The 8,814-nt window shown below is 43.9% G+C and overlaps 1 long non-coding RNA gene across 1 annotated transcript; it reads right to left on the reverse strand.

Moving 5' to 3' along the window:
• Positions 1-6,803: 6,803 nt before the first annotated feature.
• LOC131905629 (uncharacterized) lies at positions 6,804-8,613 on the reverse strand. The gene is made up of 2 exons (XR_009377996.1): positions 8,473-8,613; positions 6,804-7,600 (listed from the first exon to the last, which is right to left on the reverse strand). It is a non-coding gene; the product is annotated as an uncharacterized LOC131905629 (long non-coding RNA).
• Positions 8,614-8,814: the final 201 nt, after the last annotated feature.

The raw sequence follows: 8,814 nt of genomic DNA on the forward strand, positions 1-8,814 counted from the left end.
GTGAGGGTGGACAAATGTGGGGCAGTGAGGGTGGACAAATGTGGGGCAGTGAGGGTGGACAAATGTGGAGCAGTGAGGGTGGACAAATGTGGGGCAGCCAGGGTGGGCGGGAGGTTGTCAGAGCAGCCAGGGTGGACGGGAGGTTGTCAGAGCAGCCAGGGTAGGCGGGAGGTTGCCAGAAGGCTGTGCTGCCTTAGAGCTCATCTTAGATTGCTGTAGCCTTGACCTGTATCCTATACCAGATGTATCCACTTATCCTTACAGTCTGCATACCCTTGTTGCCTAGACTAAGTGAAGGAATTCAGCCTGAGAAGAGCTCAGGCAGATGGCTGTTCAACCCCAAGCCTTTCCCCTTTCTAATTAGTTCTTAGCATCTTTTCCCTCCTTGTGAGGAGAATGTAGTTGTTGTCTCTACCAATTACAGAAAGTGGAGTCTACACTTCAACACACTCACACCTCCTATCATTAGAAAATCCCAATGTCAAATGTTCTCATAGTCCTTTTTGATGATATTCAACAAACGATGTAGAATCTGATTGGCTTGTCTTTCTTTTGTCTTTAATGCTAAGTCCATCTCTCACTCTTAACAAAGTGACTGTCTATAATTATGTTTTAATATTCTTGATAGGTTTTAAGGGATTGTGCTCTAATCTTAGTCAAATCCTGCAAGTTTTGATCAGTTATGTATACAACGGATTTATTTTTCCCAACTTTGGAACTAGGGGAAGTGCTTTATGGTAAAGTAGACTGATTTCTGAGTGTGGTGGCCAGTTTGCCTCCCTTGAAATCTATACCCAGTATTCTGTTTGCAGATGCATTTGTTTATTTTGCTTGGAAGTGCAGACTTTGAGTAGATAGGTCTTATGCTTTCTATTCATAACCATCTTTTTGCTATTAAAATTGCTGGGTCAGTATAATGGTACTGAAAGATCGTTATATTAAGAATTCCACCCCATTGAACAGGATAACCCACCAACACCACCTTCAGGTTCAGTTGGGTCTACTAACCAAAGATCATCATAGCTGGCCTTGTTAACTGTTTGTGTACCCTTTGGGGATGAGGGAACGGAAAGGCTCATGGACCCTCATCTGATTATCCAGCCAGTCCTCTCAACCAGTTGTATGCTATTCTGCTCTGATTTGCACATGGCCTCTGGACCTCTGGGCCTCTAGAAAGGGCTAGAAGATACAGGCAGGGAAGGATTAAAGTGAGGGAATTCTTATGTACACAGCCATGGGGGCATCATGCATCCTGGGCACAGAGTGTCGAGAGTGTCTGCTTGAACTCACCCACCACCTGCCTGTAACCCATCACCTACTGCTCTCCAAGTAAGCCTGGTAAGCTCATTGGTTCCCCCAGGGTGAACTTCGGTGGAATCGAGCTTTGGTTTGTCACTGGGACTGTAGGAAGAAAGGGCAGACATTCTTTATGTCTTCCAGGAAAGGAATTTTAGCAACATACTGGGAAAAGATGTTAGGATAAGAGACCAGCCTAGAAAATAAGGTAAAGAGATCAAGCCAGTTGGAATGTCCAGTTTTACAGCTTTTCATACATTCTGTGGATACTTTTCTAATATGTTAGCCACTGAGCTAGGTGCTAGAGATAATAGAAGTTAAAATGAAGTCCCTTCTTTCCTTTAACTTGGAGGCCAAGATAGAACCGTACACAGAATTGAATGGCGGAATAATTTGGGATATCTGCTACTGAAAAAGACTCAACGGAATGGGTCTTTCCAACCACAGTTTCAAAGAGCTGGTTGTTTGGTTCTATTTTATGACTCACTATCTCCCCTCTGAGTGTCATATTGCCTTTGGGGGAGCTTGGCTGAAAAGAGAAGTGTAAACCCCTGAAGACATCACCACAGGCAAGCATCAATTTGGGAGTCTGGTAGACTGCATATTTCTTGGCATTCCTAGTCCTAGTAGCCAATATCTTAGTATACACAATACTAACCTTGTTGTGTTCTCCACTGGCTTTTTGTAGCAAGCACCAGCTGTGAGTGCACCTGCAGTTCATGTTCTACTATTGGATTAGTGCTAGAGATCTGCTTTGTCCTGTTCACAGCAGCTTCACAAGTGCCTAAGAATGTGTGTGACAACTTCACAACACTAAGAAAGAACAGAAGAGAGCGGAAGCCCCAAAGCCCTTCCAGGCTCATGGAAAGAATAGCCTGCTAAATGGCTCCAGTAACAAAAATGACTTGTGGCTTCTGTACAATCTCCATCTGAATCCCACATTTTTCATGGAAATTTTTAAAAATCCTAAAACTCATGTGGAAGCAAAGAAGAGTCCAAGTAGCCAAAACAATCATGAGCAAAAAGAACAGTGCTGGGCTTTCCTGATACCTGGCTTCAAGTTTTACTATAGAGCTGTAGTAGCAAAACCGCATGGTACTAGCACAGGTAGGCAGAGACTGGAGGGATGCGATGGGGGACCCAGAGACAGTCACACAACTACAACCACTAGAGTTTGCTGTGGATATCGCTCTGTATGCTGTGAATGTGTTGCTCTGACTGGTTAATAAATAAAGTGCTGATTCGCCAGTAGCCAGGCAGGAAATATAGGCAGGACAAGCAGAGAGAAGAATTCTGGGAACAGGAAGGCTGAGTGAGGAGATGCTGCCAGCTGCCGCCATGAGAAGCAAGATGTAAAGATACCGGTAAGCCACAAGCCACATGGCAAGGTATAGATTTATAGAAATGGGTTAATTTAAGATGTAAGATCTAGTTAGCAAGAAGCCTGAGCCATTAGGCCATACAGTTTTAATTAATATAAGCCTCTGTGTGTTTTATTTGGGTCTGAGTGGCTGTGGGCCCAGGCGGGACTGGAGAAAACTCCAGCTACAAGAGTTTGACAAAGTAGCCAAAAACACACATTGTAGAAAAGGTATATACAAATAATATATATGATGTGAAAATAGAAATTAGACTGTCTTGGGGAAAGACAGGGGCTAGTGAGGGAAGCATGTAAGGGGTGACCATGGTCATGTACATGTGATATACTTGAATGAAAATGTCTTAATGAAACTCACTATGTACAATAAATATGAAAAATTTTGAATGCCAATGAAAACTGTTAAAACAATAGAAAATAAGGCTTTAGGCAGAATCACTTGGATTAACGTTTATGGAAAAAAATTTTAAATGGAAATCTCCATTTGTGTTTAAGCTCACAACAGGTAACAAGCGCAGGTGCCTGGGTTGTTTTTAGGACTGGAGAATCCACAGCCTCTAGCACAGTGTGTCTAGTTCCTTTATGCTCATCCAGCCACCATCTCTCAGTGCAAGTCAAACTACTATCTGTTGCACTGCCCTGGTGTGTACGCGTCGCGGCAGCTGTTGAATTCCTGGACACCAACTGCAGGGTTTTCTATTGGGAGAAACAGTGCTGTGCCTTCAATAGCTGTCCTGGCCAGAGGGAACATTCTGGGGGCAGGCAATCTAGAGCAGACATTTTCCTCATCATGCCCCATCACATTAGCAAATTAGGCTTCTCCCCTGGCTGACCCCACGTGAGCTGTCATCGGCTCACGCTTTTAAACAGAGCCTGGCTGTCCACATGTGGCTCTCTTCAGCTCAGGTTTTTGTAGTTCCCTGATGCCTGTCTTCACTCAGCTGTTTCGCCATCTGACCAGGGACATCTCGTTAACGGTCCCTATTTAAAACTGCCCCATCGCTCTGCGCAGGTCTTGAAGCACAGGTCTTGTGACTGTCTCTCGATTGCTTGCAAGCTTGCCTCCTTCTGAGCAGTGCCCTCCAGGCTGGCTGATGGGATCCTGGACTGCTCGCCCCTCAACCTTCCCTTGGTGCTCCAGTTCCTAGCAGGAAGAAAACTGGAGGCCGCCATCCCAGACAATGACAACACTTTTGCACTTGATGATTTGTAGATTGTTTAATTTGACCCTTTGTTTCTAACTTCCTTTATCATCTTTAAACATCTCTCGAAACTCTAGGTCTGCTTGTGATTTAAACCCACGTCCGTGCTCTCTCTAATCGTATCGAGCATTAATGGAACTAGGTCATAAACTGCTGTTTGTGTCAGCCCAGGTCTGTATGCACTGAAACATACAGTGTGGGTATTTAACAGAGATGCTCACTGGAGGGTGGATAACAGGAACCAAGATGTGTTTTTGTAGACTCTGACCTCTTCATGATGGATGGACTCTAAGCCTGTTTATAAGAATGACCCAGAAACTTTAAAAACACCCACTGACACCTGCTGCGTCCTTTACATGGCTTCAGGGACTTGGACCTGACTAGAGTTGTGAGGGAATGAAGAAATGACAGACAGGCACACAGAAAGCTGGAATCAGCTGGAGAACAACCAGAGCAGCCTAGACGCTCACAGTGCTTATCATACTGAGTTAACAGAGAGGCTGGGTTATTACATGCCGATAAACAAGGAGCAGGGTTGATGGTATACAGCTGGATCAAGGAGGCAGATATAGGTAATTTCAGCAGGAGCCATCTCTGTAAGGGAGCAGTCTGCAGGCAGTAAATATTCCGAGGGAGAACGTACACACTGTCAACACTCGCACTCAGTTCCGAGGAAGGCTTTGACATCCCTCTCAGCCCAAGACTGTAGGCTCCTTGATGTAGCTGTGCCTCTGTCAACAACACTTTCCCTCAGGACTTCATTACTCAGAAGCAGAAATCCCTATCAGCTTCTACTGAGCAACATATTTACCATATTTGCAAAAGTTTAAAATAATTCCACTCAAGCCATTTTGCATTTCTTTTCTTTTCGGTTCTGGAAAACATAGTTGTGGTAGTTTGAATGTAATTGGCTCCCATAAGTTCACAGGGAGGTGTTGCTTTTTTTGGAGTAGGTGTGGCCTTGTTGGAGGAAGTGTGTCCCTGTGGGGGTGAGCTTTGAGGTTTCCAATGCTCAAGATACTGCCCATTGTATGAGTCCACTTCCTTTTGCCTTCTGATCAAGATGTAGCCAGCACCATGTCTGCCTGCACATCACCATGCTCCCCAACATGATGATAATGGACTAAACCTCTGAACTGTAAATTAGCCACCACAGCTAAATGTATTCCTTTATAAGAGTTGCTGAGGTCATGGTGTCTCTTCACAGCAATAGAAACCCTAACTAAGACACTAGTTTTCATTAAAATATTTATATAAACATGTTGCTGGTTTATCTTATCAGTATAACTAAATCTTTAAATATTTTCTCATTTAATTTTAAATATAGTAAATATTGATTAAAAATAGCTCATACAAGCTCTTTGGGTTCCTTGGCAATTTTTGTGAGCTCAAATTACTAGCCACATAAGCATGAGGACCCACCTGTGTTTGGGTCCCTGGCACCCACGTAAACAGATGAGCTAGCCCACACTTGTAATTTCAGCCTAAGTAGCAAAGACAGATGGACTGATGGAGCTTTCTGGCCAGCCAACTAGCCAATCAGTGAGCGACTGTGTCTCAAGAACTAGAGAAGTGATTAGGGAAGATACCCAACATCCCCCTGTCTGGTCTTCATGTGTTCTGCCCCCTACACACATTGTTTTTTTAAGTGGAAAAGTGTCTGGAGACCAAGACTCTGAGAACAACTGATCTCCTGTTTGGCTACTTGAACTGAAAGGTTGGGTAACCTTGGTGTTGAAAACACCCACAAATATCAAAAGTAGGACACATAGCCAGAGAGGAGAAAGACACAGATACAGCAAAAGCTAAGCAGCCATTGGCTCTTGAGATATGATATTAATGAGACATAGTTATAGTTATTAGTGTATATTTTTATATATAATTATATTAATTAGAATATTATATTATACCATTATATATCATATATATGATATTTAACATATCACATACATCATACAATATATAACATGTTATATAATTACGTTATATATCATTTTACATATAAATATAATTATATTAATTAGATATTAATGAGGTATAGTTATAACTCCTTACTTTTGGGATCTTTGAGGTAGTACTAAAAGTGTTTTATTTAAGAAAAAAGTAACCAAAATGAAAAATTTAGGCACAGTGAGACTGAGCAGGAGATAATTCGGGAGTCTGGAGACCTGAAGCTCTATGAAAGGCTGGCCGTGTATAGGACGTGAAAGCTGCTCTACAAGGTTACACTGCTCTACAAGGCTACAGGTCTGGGCAGCTCAGCAAAGAGATCTCTAGCCTTGTTTTCTGTGGTTGTTTTCATTATCCTGGTTGTTTTATTGACACAGCGTTTGAAGAACCTCGACCTCCTCTTGCATCAATATTTAATCTGGGCCAGCACCCCTCTGGGATTTAGTTTCCCCACTTTTATAAAATGGGCGTCAGAAAGCTTTCCAGGTCTTTGTTTCCAAGCAAAAGGAACCTGTGTCTCACTACCTGAGCATGGAGCATGACTCACTTGCTGGAAAGCCAGTCCAGGCTAGCACGGCTCTGCTGTAATTGGATGCAGAGTGTGGCCTCTGTTTTTCCTTCTCTTTAATTTCTGCCTTCTGTCTGCTCCAGTCAGGAGCTCTGCTTTGTTCTCAGCCAAGTCTTTCCCATTCACATGGGAAACATGTCCCCTTCCCCACAAATAAAACAGACCCCAAATTCATGTGGCCATTTGAGCTCATAAGCTCAGAGCCACGTGGAATAGGCATTCTCCTGGCACTCTGGGCTCCAGTCCCTTCAAGACTCTCACTGGAGCCAGGCATGGTAGCTTGTGCCTGTAAGGGAGGCTGAAGCAGGGGGATTACTACAAGTTTGAGGTCAGTCTGGGCTTAAACCAATGTTTAAGGCTGAGCAATATAAGTTTCTGACTCAAAATAAAATTTTTTAAAAGACTCCGATTGGTTTTACTTAGTTCTTCTGTTTATTCTCCATGGTCAGAAAATACCAAGGGTGGCCAGAGAGCATCACGTGTCGGCCCTTCGCACTGGCATTTACTGTCCCATCAGAACTGGAGGGAGAGGAACAAGGCACACTGAAGGACAAAGGGGCGGCACCCTGAGGACTGTGCCCTGTACCCTGAAGAAGTCATAACACAAGCAAACTCTGCCTGTGACACGTTTGAGATTTTGAAGACACAGCCCCCAGGCTACTACAGCGCTGTTCAGAGTCTCATTGTCACTCAGTCTCTCACCAGCTTTGGTTATGGCAGGAACAGACAGAGCAGAGCCAGCTGAACCGATGGCGTTCCCTCCAGTGTTTCCAGCCATGCCTCTCTTCAATTCTAAATCTTTCCTGCCTGACTTCTCTGTAACCCTGAGGTAAAACAGAGATGTGGAGTCAGAGTTGATACAAAACAAAACAAAACTACAAATCGCTAGAAAAGCGAAGGGGATCTCTTGATGTGGAATCTTCGTTGGATTTAATCTTTAGTTGAGTAATCATATCCGGCCTCCTTGGGAGTACAGAGTGAAGTGAAGTATAGGCGAAGGATTTATTCATTGAGCTGGAAATATTCAGCATGCAAGGCACATCCTGCTCTTTCAGAAGTAGCAACCTTCTAAAAAGCTCTCTCCGCTAATTCATTTGAGGGTCTCTTCCGAAAGTACAGACTACAAATGCAGAGTCTGAATCTGTTGATGCAGAAAAGTAATCTTCGTTGTCATTTCAGTCGTCATTTCAGAAAGCAGCTTGTCACCTGAATGTTGGGTTTAAATCAGTATTAACAGAGCGAAAAGCAACATGCCAAGTAGCTATTATGCTCTAGAATATTCAAGCCAAGGGATTTGCATTTAGAATTAAATTGTGAGGCTCTGCACCTCCTAGAGATCCAGAGGGAGGTCATAGTTTAGCAAGGAGAGACTGTAGTTTTCATTCATCATGTGCCAATAAGTGAGGAGACTGCAGGGGAGAAAGACAACAGAAAGGTGGCAGTTGGTTCCCGCGCCCGGAGCGTGGTTACCTGCCTTTGCTCTCTTCCACTCCATTGCTCCGGTCTTCTGCACTAAGCACGTCCCCCTTTCACCATGAAAATAATTTTTAATGTGAATGTTATGTCAGCTGTAATCTTAGCTCTCAGATGGCAAAGGCAAGACCACCACAATTCTGAGGCCAGCCTGGTTTACACAGGGAAGCTCTCTGTCAATTAATAAATCAGAATAAGAATTTTTAAATGTTACGTCAACACTGACTTGTAACAGTTCTTGGCACGTATCAAATGTGCTCAGAAAAGTTATACTGACTGAATAGGACTGGCTGACCTGCAGGGAAGGCCTTGGCTTGAATCGGTTCTGTCCTGACTGGGCAGAAAAGGTTCCTGTGGGGTGATTTGTGCATGAATGCTCTGAGGCTCTGAAGAGGAGCCCAGGGCCATTCCAGAGCTTTAAGTTTAGGTCTTTGATTTCCAAGGGTTTAGAAGGAATCCAAATGAAGTCTCTCACCCAACTCCTGGGAGTGAGAGAGAGGCATATCCTGAGTGAGAGCGGAGAGAGAGAGCCATGAACTCATTGTTCATACCCCTGACTTGGAAGCCAACTCTTTATCACCAACCCCTGCCTAGGCTGTGCTCACCAAGGCCAACAGAACTCACTCCTTGGCAGCTGCAAACTCAGATGCCAGATTTGGCTTGGGGTCCACTAAGAAGGAAGGCCCTGTGGGTGGGTCCTTGTGAGAACAGGGCTGTCGCCAGAAGTTGTCTTCTCTGCCTCAGGCCCTGGGAACTGCTGTTTGTGACTCAGAGCCTTCTTATTCTAGAACAGTCATGAACAGAAACTTGCTAAAAGTTCTGCTCACCCGTGCTGGCCCCAGACCCCTGAGCTCTTAACAGAAGCCACTTTTCTGCCCCAAGGTTTCATTTTCTTACAGCATTAAAGTGGGGATCTTATTAGAAGATTTAACAAGATATTAAATGTG

This window comes from Peromyscus eremicus, chromosome 3, assembly GCF_949786415.1.
Source record: "Peromyscus eremicus chromosome 3, PerEre_H2_v1, whole genome shotgun sequence".
NCBI lineage: Eukaryota > Metazoa > Chordata > Mammalia > Rodentia > Cricetidae > Peromyscus > Peromyscus eremicus.